At 39.9% G+C, this 20,861-nt stretch overlaps 1 protein-coding gene across 2 annotated transcripts in view; it reads right to left on the bottom strand.

Annotated features, from left to right (window-relative positions):
* Positions 1-20,861, bottom strand: part of LOC134531825 (uncharacterized) — a 224,390-nt gene that overhangs the window by 176,732 nt on the left and 26,797 nt on the right. The gene's annotated exons all lie outside the window — the stretch shown is intronic.

Genomic DNA, 20,861 nt, shown 5'->3' with positions numbered 1-20,861 from the left:
TGAAGTTTCGGTAAAAAATGAAGATTCCGCAAAGTGACCTATCGGCAAAATGACTTTTCGGTCTACCGCCTGTAGGTCGAGCCCATTTTTCTTCCATTGTCGCAACCCTGCTGGTTTTAGACGCATCATCTGCCACCAGGCTGAAGTCCGGGAAAGCTTTCAGGGACGTATTTTCGGCAGTGTGTGACGGCAGTGGCGGATGTGTCGGCAGGTGGATGAGGAGGGAGGCGGGGGAGGGGGTGACCTTGAGTCGGAGGAAGCGCCGCTGCGGTGCCGGAACAAAGTGAGCTAACCGCTGCGCACGGAAAGTGAGAAACGTGTGGCGGGGGAAGCCCGACGAAGCCCGCGAAAATTCGTTGGCACAGTGTGTTCAGTAACAGATTCTTCGAAGCATCGGGGGGCGGCAAGAAATCATTACAACACTATGGAGTTTTTCTCACTATCACTTTATTGCTAGTGTAGATTTGGGATATATATTACACACACACACACACACACACACACACACACACACACACATATATATATATATAATCTATATATATATATATATATATATATATATATATATATATATATCGCATAAGCAAAAAACTAAAATTCTTTAAACTATGCATGGTCAAGTTAATTTAATGCAATGATGCAATTTTTTTTACATTACGAAACATTGAATTATGCACTTAATATTCAGTGAAAAGTGAAATAATTATTTAAAAATAACACCACAGCCGAAACGGTCATGGTAACGTTATTGTATTTTTTTATAGTTTACATAAAACTACTGGCATAAGTTTCACGCGAGAGACATCCCCACCAAAGAGTTGTTTTAGTTTCCCGGTTAAACAACCTAAGGCCTGTTATCACTATAAAATATTAACTCTCTGTTCGGTGCAAATTTCTCGTGGGTCTGTTTCGCAGAGAAGTGTATGGGATTAAATATAATGTTTTTGGTAAAAATCGTTACAAACTTCGAATCATCTAATCGATTAAAAAAAGGTTTTTAATTACTACGTTTGTACTAGCCGAAGTAAATTAAATTATTAAAATATTGTAAATTGTTCATTAATCACGTTCCAGAAGAATTAACGGGTCATACGTAGTCCTAATACCGCATCATTTCTTCATGTAAAAGTTAACTACGAGTAGGAAATACAGAGTAACGTCAAAGAAATGAATTACAAGCATTTGGGGATCTTATTTATATATGTTTTAGTGATGTACTGAAAAGAAAACCTTAAGTGAAAACTAGAAACCATATAAACAATAGGTTGGTGTATCCTGATACACTTGATTACTTTGGTTTTTCATGTATGTGGTTATTTTATGAAACCCAATCCGGTCTAGATTATAGCATGATGGCAGATAGTTTAGTTATTTTCAGAAGAAAAATTCTTATTACTGTTCTTTAGTACATACGTCGCGCGATAAAAATTTTTTTTATTCCGTATGTCTTTGATGCGGAGACTTACTTAACTTGTAACGTGCAGATAAATGCTCCTTTCCGAAGGGGGAAAAAAAACGTATAGTTGGAAACCTTTCTCTACAGCCTTGGAGAGAAAAAAGGTTTGTTCTGTTACTTCTTGAACAAAAGTTGGCCAGTGTAATCGCAACGTTTTGTTTCGCTCGAGCAGAGGCGAGGGCTTGCCGCATTACCTGGTTAGGCAATGGCTTGGTGCACATACGGAGAATCCTTGCCAACTGCTGCCGAAATAAATCTCCATGGACGACGGTATTGCGCATTTCATCAGGGTTCCCAACACCCGAGTGACGGGCGATACTGACCATCGCTCGAGTTTTGTTTCTTGTTCCGCACCGCAAATAAATGCTGCAAGACGGTGGGAACTCTTGTTAAAACTGCTGTAGAACAAATTTCGGTGCGCTATAATCACAATATTGCAACGACTGCGATGCGAATAATTTAAAAAAATGTTATTGCTAATAAGTTATTGCTTTTCTTAAATATATATATATATATATAAACAGAATGTGTTCACCCTGGAGGATTCTGACGTTGGAGGAACATGCCTAGTCTGCCATCACAGTAACACAGGCAATGAAGGACCAATATGACAGGCCCAATGACGGCTGCCTTTAGCAAAGCAAGAGGAGGCAGAGATGATTACAGATATAACGAAGGGTGGGGTAACCGAGCCATCAGAAGAGTCCCCGGGCGTCCTCGAGTTGTTCTGGTATAGCAAAGATGGATGGCGAACTGAAATTGTGAGCGGACCTACAGGAAGCCGAATGACATCACCCAAAAGGACAGCTACCCCTTTCATTTAACGACTCACTCGACACACTTGCTGGCACCAGGCGGTTCTCGACACTGGACTTGAAGAGCAGCTACTGGCAAGTGGAGCTTCGACCAGAGGACGAGGAGACTACTTTCTCATCAGGAAGTGGATTGCTCTAGTTCACTTTCCTACTGTTTGGATATAGCTCCACAAGATAAAACGTCGTACATGACAGACTTTCCTATTGGAAATGTTTTATATTTTAATTGAATCGCGGACGCAACTTTACTGAAATGAGCGCCAAAATTTGGTTTTCCAAAGAAGGTTCGACTGATGCATTGGCAATATTTTTTATAATTCATTGATTTTTTTTAGGTCTTGTTAAGTTATTTATGTCTAAAAGAATGTTAAATCTGGATTAAAATAGTTCTTGCAAACATGTCGGCTGAAAAAAAAAAAACAAACATGTAAATGCTGATCTCTGTCGTATGTTTGGTGCGTATTTAATGGCATGAAACATAATCCAAATGTATAATCTTTTTTTGTTTGTTTGTTTGTTGCACGGGTGAAAACTGCATGTTCACTATATCTCGATATTCTACTGTCGCATCACTTCCTTCGCATCACGCTATAGTGATCCAAGAATAACGTGCGTTATGTGCGTGTGTGTGTGTCGGATACTTTTATTTTTGCAAAATTAGCTGGCTAAGTTAAATTTTTAACGTGTTTTGCAGTATAGATAAGAAGAATGTAATGTAGTATAAAACTGTAACGTTTTAGATTTAAAGTAAATTTATACTTAATTTTGTTGAGTTTTGTCCACTCCAAAAGTCTACAAGTTGAACTGTGTTAAACGTATATATAAAATAACAATCTGGAACGGGACGTAAACAATCGAATTTCCTTGAGGTTTTCCAGTTTACCTTGTTCCAATTAATTATATTCCTTGCCAAGGTGAAGTATCTGGCAACATAACAGATTGTAACATTAAATATTATTAAAACAAATGTCATCAAAAATATAAAAAATGCATAAATAACTAAAAAATATTTTCATGCATAATACTCTATACATTTGACACTGTTAGGTGTCTTTTTTTTAAATATGTGAAAAAAAAATCATATTTTACAACGAACTTTGAAAATATGAATTATTGGCTAGAATAAGGCTAAATACTATCGACATTTGAATGTGATTAAAATTAATACACAAAAGTTTGTATCCCTTACGTATAATTAAAATTATTAAAAAACAGATACGGATTATGAACGGCAAACGAATTTAGGATTTAAAAAAACATGTTTTAAGACATTATGATACTAATAATATGAAAAATTCCTGTTGTTTTGTAACTAATAAGATGGTAATTTGTTGTTTTTTCCATTTTTTTAGAGACCTTAATTTTTGCGTTTTTTTATTCTCCTTGTTATGATAACACTGTATGTCTCTTGTTTGTTGGCACCACTGTTGTTTGACCACCCTACCGCACAGGTTCCGAGCCGGCATCTTTGCCGTAACTCAGGAAACACCTTCCATCCTCGATGGCAATACTACCCACAGACTGTCAGACACGACTGTGGTAATTAGTAACTCTCTAACTTCCTGCCACGTTCGAAATTACAACCTGACAACACAACACAAACACACAGAAATTCCTCTTCGCAGGAAAGTGAAATCCTGTCGGAGGTTTCCAGGGGATTGGCGGCACAAGTTTTTTTTTACGGCAGTCTCTTCCTGCAACGTGTCGGGAGCTTCACGCATGCGCGAACACATTTTGTAACCGCCCGCGGCGGAGGGAACTGCGCATGCGCCATCTTTATCCGTGTCACGGCTGACTTGCTTTCCGCCAGGGGAGTATGAGCTAGTCATCGAGCTTCTCCTAGCAGCTGCCTGTCGGATAACTGCCATTTCTGACAGACGCCCATCTTATCAGCTGTCATTTCACACAGCCTCTCATCAGCTGTCGTTTCAGACAGCCGCCCATCTTATTAGTTGTCATTTCAGACAGTCGCCCATCTTATTAGTTGTCATTTCAAACAGTCGCCCATATATCAGTTGTCATTTCAGACAGTCGCCCATCTTATTAGTTGTCATTTCAAACAGTCGCCCATATATCAGTTGTCATTTCAGACAGTCACCCATCTTATTAGTTGACATTTCAGACAGCAGCCCGTCATATCAGCTGTCATTTTGGACAGCTGCCTTCTTCGATAACTGTCGGTCAATTTCTGCATTCACTTCTAAAGGTTTCAAGTAGTTACAAGTATTACAAAATGAATGATGAATTTAAAAAAAATAGCAGTATTTTTCCGTGTCCTTAAGTACCCTAATTTTGATTAATAAAAACTAAAATGTTTAGTCGTAAAGAAATAAATAAAAAAACAGGGTAGAATAACTTAATTAATGTAAAGAGAAAACAGCTCTTTTTGGAGACTACATAAGGGTTTGTCGGGTGCATAATCAAGATAACCTAAAGTTTCTACAGATATATTCCGACCTTACAGCCGGCATTTCTCAACGTTCCCCTCGCAATATGCGCCCTTGAAGGGTAGTGTGGGAGTAACTTCCAGTTCAGTTTTAAAATCATTCCAGAGCTTTTTCAATATACAGAATTGGTAGGGATCACTCCCTGTTGTTGATTGGGAGAGTATTAGAGCTTCGGAGCCGACCAGAGGCCAGGGCCATCAACCCAGCATAGTCGCCTCCTCGCCCTTCTACCACACTCAGCTAACCAGACAGTTGGCTGTGTCCTGTGCCCTAAGACTTTATCAGCACTGCTGGCGCCTTACCCAATCTCCCACAACACACTGGAACCCCTCAAAACACCCAGTGAACCCGTGGTCCGGTGGAGGCCTATCCAACCTCTGTAAGCTATCCAGGCTAGTACCGGAGCTGTGTAGTCGCTCACAACGTCGACTCCGCATCGGGCTAGGGAACCCTTGGAGCCTGCTCCAAGCGATCGAAGCACCACTACCAGCTTGTAGGAAACCTCAGCGGGACACCGTTCAATCTTTCATGGATTCTTCCCGTACTACTACCAACTTGGCGTTGATTCGGCAGACTGTTCGCCAGATGCTAACCGACTGCCACTCTTCAGAGTTACTCCACAGGATGTCCTCGTCTCCTCGGATTACCCTCCGACCTGCCGTAGCTCGGCCCGGCAGATTTACAGCCGATTAAGGCCCGGAAGTGCCTGAACTCATCCGGCGGCGATCGCAGGAAGCCCCGACTAGAAATGCAACCACAGTGCGTGCGCAGGAGGGCCTCGGGGTTGCCTCGGTACCTCCCCCGACCACTGAACTAGGGGAACGTATCACACCTAGTCGAGCGGTTTACAGCTCTTTTTTTAAGCCCGGGTGCACCCGAACACATGGGTGCCTTTCAAGGTCCACCCATTACCATAGGCCTGATCCATTCACTATGGGGCCCTTTGGGGCTGAGACGCCGGGGCTTGGCAGTCGAACCCCCCAGAAAGGTTTCAATCGCATCTGCTGTTGCCCGCAGATTCAGCCAATCCACCAATTCTGGTCCCATACATGCAATTGAGGATGCACTGCGGCAGGGTTACGCCCGGCATTGTCCTCTTCTGTTAAGGCGATGCTATGACCAGAGGTTGAGGCTACCCATCCCAACATAGTCACCACGATTCGCCCCCAGCAGCGGTGCCCACGTGGAGGCAGAGGATTGCCACTTGGTGCGGAGAGGCTATATATTCGCATCCTTGCACCCATTCCGTGAACCTGTTGGATCATGTCTCGGATACTAGAGCCGGCAACAGCTCCGACACCTCAAGGGACATGACAATCATCTTCCCCGCAGTGTCAGGTCCACTCCCGCCCCTAAAGTTTCTACAATTCGAAACTTAAACAATTAAATTTTTTATGAAAGAACCCAACTGCATTTGGTAGTCTATATAAGAAGACTTTTACTGTACCCACGATAAAAGAAAAGGTTTTAAAAAAAGTTCTGAAACAAAAAAATACATTGTGTATTAATAATATTTTTAACGAAAAAAACGATGGTTTATGAAAGCTTGAACTAAAATATATTGGACAAAGAATTCATTCCTTCGCCGTCCCCCCAAATAGGGAATAACTGAGTCGTCACACATAATAAAAAAAATATTCATAAAAAGACTGGTTCAGTAACCTGGCGTTCTATTGCAGTGCAAATTAACGTCCTTCGAAAACCACAAGGTATACATTTTTTTTCACTTGATTGTAATACAAGACAATCGCCAAACGAGGTCTGCCGATTTAAATTAAATGTTAAGTTTTTAAGGAGTCCAAACCTTACGTGTTATAAAATGTGTATTTTAATCATGTATATTTTTTTGCAAATGTTGAATTAAAAACTCTATGAAAATAATTTAATGCGAATTAATAAATAGCAATCTCTGCATAGTGATGCTCTACTTTACCAGCGGTGAAGAGAAAGAGGAGGGCCTCGATAGGCCGGTAGTCTTGGAAAAAAAGGGGGGGGGGCAAGCTCTCGGTGGGATCAGTTTCATTATATTCATAGTTTAAAATTTCAGTCTGCTAATCAAATGATTCCACAGTTAAAAGTAGCTGCTACAGCAGCGTATTCTAGCGGCGGGTGCAGAAACTACGTGTGGTACGCGCCCAAAAATGTAGTTGAAAACACAATTGGCGTATATTTATCACGCTCGGCCTTATTTTAAAGATTGTTACGTTAAATTTGGTGCTTACCCGTGTTTCGTATTTATTATAAGTGTATTTGCAATACGATAATACACGAATTTGCTAGTTACGGAGGTTAGATGATACACATCACTGGCGAGTACCTACTTTAAGACTAGCTTTTTTGTTTCTGGAGAATATATGATGGTAACTAAAATGAAAGGATGGTTATGTTAGTTCGACATTTAAAACGTACTAAAATCGTATGAATCTTCGGAAATAGTTTTCTTTTCCTTCTTATTCCGATCATGAAGTTGCACGAGCGACAGCGAACTTTGGATACGCTCGGAACTGCTCCGGCGTCTCCGACCCAATCTCAGTGAACCTTGAGGCTTCTCCATTAACACTGCTGCCTTAACGAGAGCAGCCACCAGTCCAGTCCAGACTGGCTCTTTAAGTGGCTCGTCTCTGGAAGCGACGCCCGGGGAGATTTACATGGCATAGCTAACAGCAACGGTGAGCCGCGACTTGCCGAGCGAAGCTCGCTTCCTCGGGATTCCGGGGAAGTGAACGACGCCGAACAACTTTCACTGATAAACGAACGAAAAAAAAAATCGTTCGCCGAGGTAATATACGAAACTGTACGAAATGACTGATAGCGAATAGAAGCAGGTTTCTCTACATGGAAGCTCGCGCAGCAACAACGAACTTGTTTTTTCCTCTTTCTAGCGATACCATCCGCGAACCACCATACAACCAGCAGAGTCGAAGAACTCTTTAGATGATTCCTATCTTTGGATAGGAAGACGCGTGAAGCAACTTGGCAACGCTGGTAGAGACCGTACTGCGCTGTTGACTTTCAGGCATCCATCATCTGCGGATCATGGTGGTGGAGCTGTACCACTCTCCTGCCACAGATATGACCCGAGTGCGATCTCCAACAGGGTAACTTGACTTTTCGCACGTGTGCAGATGGGTTTTCTCGGGATACTCTCCAATCCAATGCTCCATTCCCATCTCATCGCAATCTCTCTATGTCAGATGCCCTTCTAATATACGTTCAGTGAAAGTTAGGTAACGGCAGACTTAAAAACCATGAATATCAACAGTAACACGATGCAGTTAATCTTTTCAAAATTAAAAAACAAAACTCAAAATTGTTATCCATTTTATATATGCACAGCCAGCCGTGCGGTTTCACAAGAAATTTGGGTTCTCAGACCACTGAGCTAGTGCTTACAGGCAATTAAACATGAGCCCATCCAGTAATTACAAATACCAAGTTAAAAACCTATTATACTCTTGAATTAAATATTTGGAAAAATCTCAATATTCCTCCCATAAAAGACTTAAATAATGTTAAAATGATAATGATAAAACATTTTTAGCATATATATGTCATATTTTATTATATTACTTTTTAATAAACAATTACAAATTTTGAATCCCTTTTTTTCTTAGCTATCAACAACCACTTCAAATCTCCAATCCACATAATGTACATTGATGATATTTAATAACATAAAAAATTTGCAAAAGAGAAATTTTGACTACGTTTTTTATTTAACACTATAATATTATCTGTATATTAACACTATCTCAGCTCCAGTTGCACGGTAGTTTAAAGTGCTGGATTTGGATGGCGACTGCTCAATGGGGTGGGCTATATCACCACCAACACGAGCTACCTAGAGCCATAGGGAAATAGATACGCCATTTCAACGCAACTTGGAGGTATTTTAGGAGGAGCTACAAGGAGAGGCTGGGGATAAGAATCCCAGCATCATTGCCACCCATGTCCCCTTTACTCATTCAGCTATCCTGTGGATGGCTTAAAGGAGTCCCCATCCTAAGAGTTATCATAAGGCGCTTAAACACCAAGTCTTATCACATCACTGGGACTCCTCAGAAAACACAGAGAGCTTATTCCTCCGGAGAACCAGTTAATTTATTCCAAATCCTCCCTCCGCTGTAGCTTCCCAACGAGATAAGCAATGGCAGTCCAGTGACAGAATGTGGCTTCAGCCGCCTCGCCGTTCCATCTAAACAAGCTTTAAGTTAAAAAAAAAAAAAAAAACTAAAAAAGCTTTTATCTTTAAATAAACTAAAAATTTCAAAAAAAAAAAAATTAAGATTTTTGTCCAACAGCTCAATAATGCATCACAACTCTGCTACTGCGAACTCTATTCGTAACGCATCGCATTGTCAATACTGATGCCATTCTGGTGTGTATATTGAATCGAATCCACAGCAAGGGAAGATTATTGAATGACCGGAGACAACTAACACACAATGTAGTTTTTCAAGACGTTTCTTATTAAAAACTTTTTTCTTCTCTTTTCATTTGAATTTTTAATAAATATTTAATTTATATTAAATTAATTTTTTTTTGTCGCACTGTGTTTTCGTACCATGTAGGCCCTACGTCTCTGCCTGAGGACGGGAGCAGATAGCAGTTCCAGAAACGTCGCTTGTTTCTGTTTTGGAAAAATATTGTGTTTGTTTCGTCTTTTTGTTTTGTCGTGTTTTTGTCTCGTTTCAACTGTTGTGCTGAATTTTTTTGGGTTCAATATTTTTGTGCTGTCATCATTTGTGGGGGTTTTTTCGTTCTGTTAGTCCGTTTTTCTTTGTCTTTCTTTGTTTGCTGACCATATTCCTGTTATGGAATATTATGTGGTATTTATATCTTGTTGACAACAGCATTTTTTTGCTTAATTTGTGTTTTTGTCTTTTGGGTTTTTTGTAGTTTTCTTCTGCAGACATGCTTGTGCTTAGCAATGGCGTATGTCCAAAAGCTTACATCAAGTCATGCACTCCCATTGCACAAATCTTTCAAAAATAATAATTTGAAAGATAAAATCTTTTTTCCAACGGGCGCCTTACAGCTACATAGTTTTCTACACGGCGCGCGCGCAGATGGCTCGAACGAGAGAAAATGCCGCCGATCACTTAGCGCCAATAGAGACGGGCGTCACAGAGAGAGCTGGAGGAGACGTGTTTGCTCGCCGCCGAGAAAACCCCCGGGTGACAGCTCGCTGGACGGACGGGGAAATCGACGATGGAGTCGCACCTGTGGATGCTGGCCTAACACGCGGGAGCGAAGGGCAAACACTCTCCCGACGACACAAAAACGGTTCCCCGTGCTATGGGTGTTCGCCTCCAGCCAAACAAAAAAACTTTCGAGATTTTTTTGTTTTTTTTGCGTGACACGGCGTTTGGTAGGAGTTAAGTTCGTGAACGGTACGGAAACGTATAACCACGGTGCCGCCATCTGTGGTGGATGTCGCGAACCAAAGTTCACAAAGCCAAAGGAAAATTTTATTGTATTATCCGTTCAATAAATTCTAACGAATCGGCAGTGTTTTAATAATATTCCTTGTAGAAAATCATGTCCAAAGCCAGGGTTTGGTATTTCTTTTAAAGTCGATTTAGTTTTTATCGGTGCCGCCGTTAAAGTGTTAAACATTTCGGTCTGCTGATCAAACGATTCTATAGTCGACATAGCTGGTCTGGCAGCGAATTCTAAGCGGCGAGTGCGTTTTAAATAGTTCTACAGTAAATTGCGAGTGCGAGTTTCGTATTATTAGTAGGCTATATTTGCAACATTAGAACACACGAATTTTTTAGTTACCGAAGTTATATATTACATATCCCTGGCGAGTACTGAAATACTCGCTTACGTGTTAATTTTTTTAAAAATATATTGTGAGGTTACCTGAAAAAAAAAAAAAGATAACTTATCAGAAATAGGTACAAGTATTTATACGTTTTCTGCTTCCTGCGATGGGGAAGGTTGATTTGAGATGTTATTTTGTACATACGCCACTGCCTATAGCACTAATGAACCTCAATAAGACAAAAAAATTAAAATATGTTAACACAAGGAAAACAAGCCAAAATCAGGCGATGTCAAAAAATTTAAAAAATATCTCAGAATATTCCAGGGAAGGAATTAGTCAAAAAACTATTACAGCACAAACGGACACAGTGGACCAACAACGACGAGAGAGTAGCAACAAGAAAAGTAAATTAAGACAAAAAATGACCTTGAACCAAGACAAACAGTATAACCTAACGAAGCTATTAAACAGATAAACTAAACACAACGACAACACAGAGACGCAAAGAGGAACCCAGTGATGTGAGGAAAACAAACAGAGACGGCATAGACAGACGGACACAACAGTCTTCCTAAGACCACATTTGCGCGACAAAACCTACTTCCTTCCACGCAATTTCCTGGGCTATGTTCATTTTTTGACATCGCCTGATTTTGGTCGCTTTTCTGTGTGTTTGTATACTTATCTTTTTTGTCTTTTCTTGTGTAATCAACAATGTCGTTAGTCCAAAGATCTTATAACAATTTTTTTTCTGTCAACAAACGGAAAAAATTACTCTTACCAAAAATATTATTGTGTGAAAAATTCATAAGAAATATGCTTTGCACGTCCTGATTTCTTTTGAACGCGATAAAAAAAGGCCCGTCCTATTTCCGTGATAAAAACTGACAAAAGATAAAATTAAGGTTCATTAAAGAAAATATTAATTTCTTACCACTAGTTTCGTTCCCTTTGCTCGTGGACTGTCTGGTTCCATCTTTGATCTCACGGGCAAGTATCGCAAGATTCGTTACAGTTTCAAGATGTGAATAAATAGTCATTCTGATTCTAATTCATGAGCACGAGGTTGTCTTAAATTTCCACATTTTACGGTGTTGCACTGATATTCTACTACCCACCCCCTCTAAGACAAAAAAATAGTAATATTAAGAAGGTTTAAAAGTCTGATCGGAATTGATACTGGGCCTAGCTACCTTTTGTGCACAACGATTAACTGCCGTAAGTTTGTACAAATTACTTCCAGACTGATACATAAAACACAGACATAGAAAAACCTGGTCGACTTGATTATTCAGCAAAATCTGACCAATGGAGTAGATATAGGAAAGGTTTATTTTAATGAAAAATTTTTAATGAGAAGGTGTAACACCTGCAAACGGATGCAATATTGTTCATACTAAGATAAGAGAGTCATCAAAATTTCATTTTAAAAAGTTTTCCTCTTTCTACCCCATGACCTGATTTTGCAGAATATTTTATATTTATATATTTTATATATCAGTCGAAGAAATTTATACAAACTTAGTAGTTACCGTGTCCTTGATAATATAGTATGTATATAAAATTTTGAGTTGATGTTTGTTTTGTGGTCTAAGGAACACAAAACAAACACTAGGAATAAATTTACACTACTCTAGCGACGGAAACTCATAGCTTTTCTTCAACATTAACCTTTAAAAAAAAGAAGCTAGAACCCAGCCACCATTCGGCTCAAAATACGAGCGCTCGTTTAAGCCAATGACTGAGCTAAATTTCCTTGAGAAAAAACTCATTTCATTTAATTTAATTGCATTAAAGGCACGCGTTAGTAATAGCAACAGGGTTGTATTTCCTTACAGCAATTCCACCATTATTTCCTTTCATTACAGCAACCCAATTTGTTTGCATTTTTTCCAGGCGTCATGCCCTGAGTACTTAATCCTCACAAACCAGCAAGTCCTACAGCCAATTCGCGCTGGCGTGAACACTTAAATGAATTCACTGCCTACAAACCCAAAATTAACTCAAAATTCTTCTAATTCTCGTTTTTTTTTTTGTCGTCATTTTCTGTTGTTGCTACTGTCTCGACGTTTCTAGCCCACTTTATCCGTTTGTGCTGTAATGATTTTTTGACTTCTTCCAGGCCATGCGTACTCTGACGTTTCCGGCGATAAGAAATTAGAAAAATATGTTTCACTTCTAGTTGTTCGTGTAACCACAAAAACCAACTCTTTAAATCTGTTTAACAGGCCGTTTGAAAATTCGTGGCAAATAACAACTACTCAAGCACAAACAACGTAATATATACTCATAATTCAACCTGCGAATCGCTAGACGGCGGTACGTGCTGAATTACGGAACAATGAGAAACAGGAATGGAAGAGGGACGATGATAGGGTACAACTTCTTGCACCTCCGGCATTCCACCTTCATTTTACAAACGAACCCCTTTAAGCAGAGATCGCTGGAATGTTCTCGCTATCCAATTGATCGAATCGCGATACATTTCCGTGTAATTATTCGTTCAAAAGATTCGTTCATTTCTTTCTTTTAGTTCTGACCACCAACAACGAGGTCCGATTCATCTCAAAGAGTCATTACTCGTTCATCCATCCAAGTATTCTTTACGTCTAGGCGACTGGCCTTGTAACTTGGCTGAATACCGTAATCTGGACGGCTCGGATAGCTGGAATTCCAAATGTCCAGCTGTTTACCGACTGTAACAAAAAAAAATATGTGCATGAACACATTTCAAACCTCTCACAGATAAATTTAGTTAAAATCTAGACAATCATGGATAATAATCGTGACGCGATTCTTGTTGAGTCGCTAAATCCCACTTCCACCCCCTTTTTATGTTAGTCTTTTTCTTTGGTTGGCTATCGTTTCCTGTTGTGAACACGCACACGCTGAGACTACTGATCTGAATTCTTACGTCACGAGTCATTTTACGAACGAATCATAATGGCCAGTTCTCGTTCTCTCTGCGTTTTCGAGTAATCGACTCTCAAAGAACCTTGTCTTTACCTAGTGAACGAATTACATGCTTTAATTTTCACTCAAAGGTTCGTTCATTTTTTAACGAATCGTTCACGAACGACACATCACTATTCCGCAAGACGGTACATGAGATGCACGTCGGCCTTATCTTGGTACACGTCACATCCACCTATCACATATCTTGTTGGTGACCCGCGACACAAATGATGACGGTTGCTGAAAACTGCATGTTTATATAGTTTTCTGGAACGCGCCTTCTCTAGCGTTTCACTGGTGGAGTTCTCAACATGCATAGTACTTGTGCTTGACTAATAGCGTTTTCTCATTCCCTAACATCTACCACGATTTTAGAAACATTATTTTATAAAGGATGTCTTAATTCGTGATACATATTGTACTACAAACTCATCTAAAAAAAAAGAAAAAGAAGAGAGTTTACATACGGATTGTGGACCTACAGATATGATGAAATGTCAAAAAAAGATTTGTCAAAGTATCAAAAATTACATGAGCTAAAACAAAACATTCCTGGATAGTTCACGAATGAGAAAGGGGAGAGGGAATCATGACACGAATTTTTACTATTCGTCTGCTAATTAGAAAACCAAACGACTGTGAAAACCATCATTCTTTTACTTGAACATTTTAAATGCTTTAGCTTCGAAAAAAAAAAAAATTCAGGCAACTACTGAAGTAGGTTACCTATTCGCAGTTTGTCGTGTTATTTTTTTCTTGTTATTTTGGAGCATATTTACTGGAAACAGAAATCATTTCAATTTACAAGAGGTGGTAATTTTCAGTGACTAACTTCATACATTAAGCCTTATTAACAAAAATTAACGTGTCTCAAAATTTTATCGTCCAGCCTTGCTTTCCCAACAAACCACCTGTATTGTGCCGAATCTTACCTTAAATAATAAAATATTTGATGTTGAGTAGTTAAAAAATCATAGTTAATGTGATAACACCCTCCTAAAAAAATATTTAATGGGGGAAAAGGGAGGTAAACAGTGGCGAGGCGTGAGGTTTACATGAGGGAAAGCAACAACTCCGTTCACCCCAAAACACCTAGGAGGGGAGAGGGGGGGGGGGGGGGTCCGGGGGCCCTCCCCCGGGAAAATATGGATTTAAAGGTACAAAAGGGTGCTATTTAAGTAGTTTTCTTAACTGAACATTGACTATTCCATGGTAGAAAAATTGACATTTTTTTTAATTATAAACTATTTTTGAAAACTAATAATGTTTGGCATACATTATTCTGATAATAAAATACCTACTCTACATTATTTATATACGAAGTGGGAGTGTAGTATCATCGATATCTGGTACAAAATATATAAACAGACAACACATGGCAAAGTAAGTACTTAAAATAAAGAGAAGCTCATAAAAATGTACTAGAATAGTAAAAAATAAATGTTGGTATTTTTTGTACCAACACAAAATAAACTATCTTCATACGTGATCATAAACTCTGTTAACTGGTACGTGGTTATTCACAGTCACTCCAGCGAGATTGCAACTCTCGAGCTGGGCTCCCGTATCCGCCACCCGCGGGACGCGGTCGGTAGCAGTTGGCACTGCTAGGCCGCCTCCCGTACGCCCACAAATCCCCCACGCACTGCCAGCCTTTGGTTACCCAATAGGGCGCAGGGAACTCCCAGCCAACAGCCCGCGAGAGAGATGCGCGCGCCCTGAGAGACGACCGCCGACTGAAACGCCACCTCGCCACCTGCCCTGCCGAACTTTAGCGGACATAGCCGAAGCAGTCGGCGGAAGAATTCCACCGTCTGCTTCGGCCATGTTCGCTTGAGTTCGGCAAGAAAGCGCTACCTTCGTAGCTTCTACCACGTGTTTTTACAGCCAATCCCCTCCTCGAACCTTTGTACCATGCCACCCCCCTTCCGAAAGGAAACTACTGCGACAGCCTTCCTGCTGAAAGCGGTCCTACCAGCGCTTCTAAACCTAGCAACGCTTCTAAACAGCATGTTTTGTGTGTCGACGAGTTCTTTTCTTATAGCGCACAGCGCACAGTATTGGGTCCCAAGAAGATAATGTAAAAAATACGTACACCTAACTGCACGAGCCAAAGTAAAATACTATTCTGAATAAAATATTTATTTAAAAAATACATTGTCTGCAAACTGCCTGGGCAAGCACTGCTTGCCTTGCTTGCCCTGACGAGACGCCACTGGAGGTAAAATACCTGAAACTATTTTATACTGAACAGATTTATACTATACCGTAAATAAACCGATTTCTTCTGTAATATTCCATTGGAAATATACTTATTTCTCCAAGGCGAAATTTGAAGCGTGTAGAAACTAACCCACAAATGTTAAAATTGCAGATCATGGAACTCCCATGGTGCTTAGAACTTGATCATTTCTAATTATTTTCTCAAAAATTTTGAGAATAACTTAAAGATGAGATGAACTACATGGAAACCCTCAGAGACATTTGAATTTACTACAACTGGGTATAAATTTTGGTTTTATTTATGAGGTTCTACCCAAGCATGTCATGCATATTCAATACCCCGCAAGTATTATTACTTTTTTTTTGTTGGCGCTAAAGCGTCTGGTGGAAATGCTTCCAACACCGGCAGAATTGTTATCTGTTAGACCAGGTTAATAAATATCGTAATAAACGCAACAGCGCAAGCACGCAATATGCAACAACAAAACCACTGTCATTTATTGACGTACGAGATTCGCAAGACGTTACCTACACTACAAGAAGAAAACTTACAAGTTTACGAATAAATAGTACGTATTATATTCTAAATCATTTGACTCCCTTTTGGTATTTGCTTTCACTGCGCGAAAGTTTAATGTATGAATACGAGATGCATTTAATAAACAAGGAAATCGTAGTCATTTATATGAATAACAACCCTATCTTTTTAAGTTTTCTAAATAGGCTACTTGAAATATAGCAGGTGAAGACGCATGCAAAATGTGGTTATTTCTTGTTGCCTTAGGGTTTTTCTTAACGTAAACGTCGTGGGGAGCAGTAAGAGTGAGGTACACAGACTACATGGACATACCGTGTGCGAAACTTCAGAAGAATGCACGCGATTTGTAAACTGTCCAAGACATCAGAGTGGTGTGTTTACGAAAAGCATATAAGAATCTGCTGAGGGCGGATAGGTTGTCCTGTTTTCCGCATTTCATTTTTAAACTGTATTTTCTAGAGAGTGTAAAGGGCTAAAACGCGTGTTTTCAAAGTAGTTTTTAGACATGAAACACCCAGTTAATATTGGTGAAAGCGCCCAAGGGCCTTGCATTACACCATTTATCTTCATTTATCCGCCATGTAATGTTACGGTTAACGCGCAAATCTCATAGTTGTCCTATGCACGACGAGAAGACGGCATGCCAATTTAAAGACTTGCGCTTAGAGTAGATACCGCGCCAGAAATACCAGCGTGCGACGCACTTATCATCCCTCACCGACACAAGATACGCCCCTGACTAGGCGGGCTCTTCTGATTCTTCTAGCGCTGTATATCCTGTAAACCGCAAGGCTCTGAACTGGTGCGCAGTCTTCTTCTCGTCGTGCACGAGTGGTAACCTAAATTACGTGGCAGAGAAATGAAGATAAAGGATGTAATGCAAAACCGTTGGGTGCTCTCAAAAATCTTTACCGGACGTTTCATGTCTAAAAAATTGTTCAAAAAAATTGGTTGTCTGTAAAGTCGGTTTACGGACGATAGTTTAACGTGACGTCATAACAAAATATTGATGAAATGATTGCATACTTTATGAATAAAATTGAATCATTTTTATTTTAATAATAAAAGAATAAATACTTGAAATTATACAAGTAACCAGATTTTTAAAATGCAAGAATAATTAACCTTTATTGCCGAAATTGTTGTAATAAGCAATGAAAACCACATTAACTTTTCACTTCACTTTATAAACAGTCGAGCGGAAGAGAGAGAGATGCGGCGCAAGCGTACAATGAGCGTAACGGGACACAGCGTAACGGAATGATGTGCGTAACGGGACACAACATAACGGAACCATGTACGTAACGGGACACAGCGTAACGTAACAATGTGCGTAACGGGACACTTTTTCGTGCGTGCAGCCGGCGTTCATAGATTTATTAGACGTTGTCACGTCAAACACATAGTTCCTAAAAATACAGTTTGAAAACGAAATGAGTAAACAGTACTACCCATCCGCCCTCAATAGGATTCTTAAATATGTTTCGTAAACAGACCCCAACCACTCGGATATCTCGAGCAGTGGTTCCTTGTGAAGCTGTGCACGCCGTGTGCGCGCCCAGACAGACCGAAGAGAGCCAGCCGTAGCGAGCCGGAGGTGGTGCCAGGGAAAGAGTGGTTGTCCTGCTGAATTGGAACGCGGCCATAGTCTGCAGTAACGCCGCGGGAACAGGTTTCCCCCCAGTGGAGCTCGGTCGATGGCAAAATCGTGACCCGCCCACACCGCTTCATCTCACCCAACAGTGCCTCTCTCTTATGTAACTTGTCTTAAATTAGACCGTTCCAAACAGTAGTGCCAATGGTCTACTTATCCCCTTCTGCCATTATTTTCTGTCAACGGCGTTCGTTAACGCATTCATTGTGGTTTTCATCGTTCGTAGTGAGCAATCGTCACGTGATGCTTGGCAAGTGACAGTTCATGCCGTTGCTAATTCTTTATCCAACGCCCCTTCATTTCGTTATTTTTATGTCTGCGGGCAATGTGTTTTTTTTTTTGACGTGAAGACGTCTTATAAATCGGGATGCCAATTTGAAAAGCAAAGTTTAAAGAAAATAGGAATGATATTGAAAATTTATAAAGTATACACCCGGTATATACACACGTAACTTATATATATATATATATGTGTGTGTGTGTGTGTGTGTGTGTGTGTGTGTATACACACAGGTAGGGTAAGGATAGGGTTTACGCATGTGCCGCAGGTCACTACGCGTAGTAGGAAAGGCTCTCGAGCGTTCGATTCCGAGCGACTCGTCTGCTTTCAGAGCAAATGTTGGACACACGCTGTAACCGATTTGAATCAAAAGAAATTAATTTTTTGCAAAAAAAAATTGGTTGTCTATAAAGTCGGTTTACGGACGATAGTTTAACGTGACAAAGTCATAACAAAACATTGATGAAATGATTGCATACTTTTATGAATTAAAATTGAATCATTTTTATTGAATTATCACTATTTTGTATGGATACAAAGAAGGAGTGAAATTTAATCTACAATTTAATTGATAAATTTACTTTTATTTGCACTGATTAATTAAAATATGTTTATTCCTTTAATGAAGAGATGATTTTAACTATAACTTTTATACATGTTTGCTATTTAACTTCTTACAATCTGTGTTATTCTGTTAAGGATAGGACGATGATAGGAAAAGTAGGAAACGAATGGGAGTGTTTCAAGTTTAATGTGCCTCGAAAAAGTCAAATCGATGGTTGTTTCCAATCGAGTGGAAGAGAGATAGATGCGGCGCAAGCGTACAATGAGCGTAACGGGACACAGCGTAACGGGATAATGTGCATAACGGGACACTTTTTCGTGCGTGCAGCCGGCGTTCATCGATTTATTAGACGTTGTCACGTCAAAAATAGTAAACTCCATATCACGTTTCAAAAGTTAAAAAAAAAAAAAAATGTTTTGAGTCATAATAGTGCGAAGAAATCATATTGTCAAGGCACACGATGAATTATTCAACAAGAACGACAAATAACGACGACAAGAAGAAAGAAAGATTCCAACAGAGCGCCACTCATCGGGGTCGAGCGGACCAGACTGCCGGGAGAGGGAGAAGGCCGAAATGGCGATCGTCGTCCGGACTATTGCGATTGCAGGCATAACTTCACAATCACACGACGAATTCACGATGGAAAAAAAAAAAAAAACTTGCGGCCGTGTCCCAGACACACCCTTCCCCAATTTCATATAAAATTACACTTGTATCCAGCAAATATTATCACACAAAAAATCTTTAAATAATTAAGTATTAAAAACCACTTTAGCTCCAACGGAAGTTTCTTGTTCCCGCGGCTTCAGTTGCCGCGAAAAAAATGTCTCGACTAGATATTGCCAATGGCACGACGGGAGAACTTGGTTTAGTAAACAACGTACTGAATTGGGTCATTTAACCATACATATGAAGTGGCACTGTTGTGACTTTGAGGCAAAGTAAAAGTATTTCTCTAATTGATTAACCGTCAAAAGTTTTTGCTTGGATTTTATTTACCTGACTGCCAGCGGCCCTTACTCTGTCATGCAAACCTTAACTGAATATTCTTAACGGCTCAAGAGTTTAGTATGGGGCTTTGCATGTGGAAAGTCAGTCCCTGTTCCGTTACTCTGTTTCATAACACACCATTGCCAACACAACTGCAGTCGGTATGACCGTATTGCAAGACGATTCTCCGCTATTCAAAAGTGGTGTTGAAAGGTCAAGGCATTTTTACATTCCAACACGTTCGTTGAAATCACCGGGAATAAAAAAAGAAATATGCCGCCAAATCTCTGAAGGTTTTTTTATTTCAAGTGTTGCGTTTCCCAAGGTCTTTACGTTATTCCAGAAGGCCAATTGGTGAATAATCACACCGCATATCCGCGTGTATAATGACCATATTTAAAAGGAAACGCCTTGTTACAAAATGCCTGTCATTTCATTTGGCTTTACCAAGAACTTAATAAACAAAAGTAAATAACCCCATGTAAACATTTATAATTTATAAGCAGGAAGTGTTATGATAAAAGGTTTAAAATATAAGTTTGCTTACTGTAATGTTTGACGTGTTCCAAGTCAGAAAGCGCAACACCTCTAAGGGCGACACTGGCCCGCACATTACATGCCTATTTACCCCTACGTGCTAGTCATTCAACTGGTATGCAGGAGTCAAGTCTGTGACTCGCCTATGTTAAGCTGTAAGCGACCACCTCATAATTTTTAAGTGTAAACCTGATGACGAAGATAAGCAAGGAACCTCTGGATGACATAAAATCACGTCGTATTATTACACTTTAAAGAAAATACAGTTGAAGACGAAACAAATATAGACGAATCAACCATGCAGTTTTGAAAACAAAGCAAACAAAGAAAGGTATTGTTGTGAAATTTATATTTTTTAAAAAAACCTTAATATAAAGCAGGGATAAGAAATTGAAAAAATCGATATGGCGTGTGATACCCAGCCTCAAATCACGTTATTTGCGTAGGGTGAGTTTAGGGAAACAGGTGGTCACGGTGGAAGAGATGTCGGAGGGGGGGGGGGGGGGGAATGTACATCCGGGAACATGCTTCGGGCTGCGGAGCCGGTCCGCCATATTGAAATATGTTACAGCGGCCATCTTGGATGACCTTAACGGTAACCCTTGACCTAGACACCGGCCAC

The sequence above is a fragment of the Bacillus rossius genome, chromosome 5 (genome assembly GCF_032445375.1).
Source record: "Bacillus rossius redtenbacheri isolate Brsri chromosome 5, Brsri_v3, whole genome shotgun sequence".
NCBI lineage: Eukaryota > Metazoa > Arthropoda > Insecta > Phasmatodea > Bacillidae > Bacillus > Bacillus rossius.
Note: the sequence above shows the minus strand (reverse complement) of the source record. Positions and strands in the feature narration are given on the sequence as shown.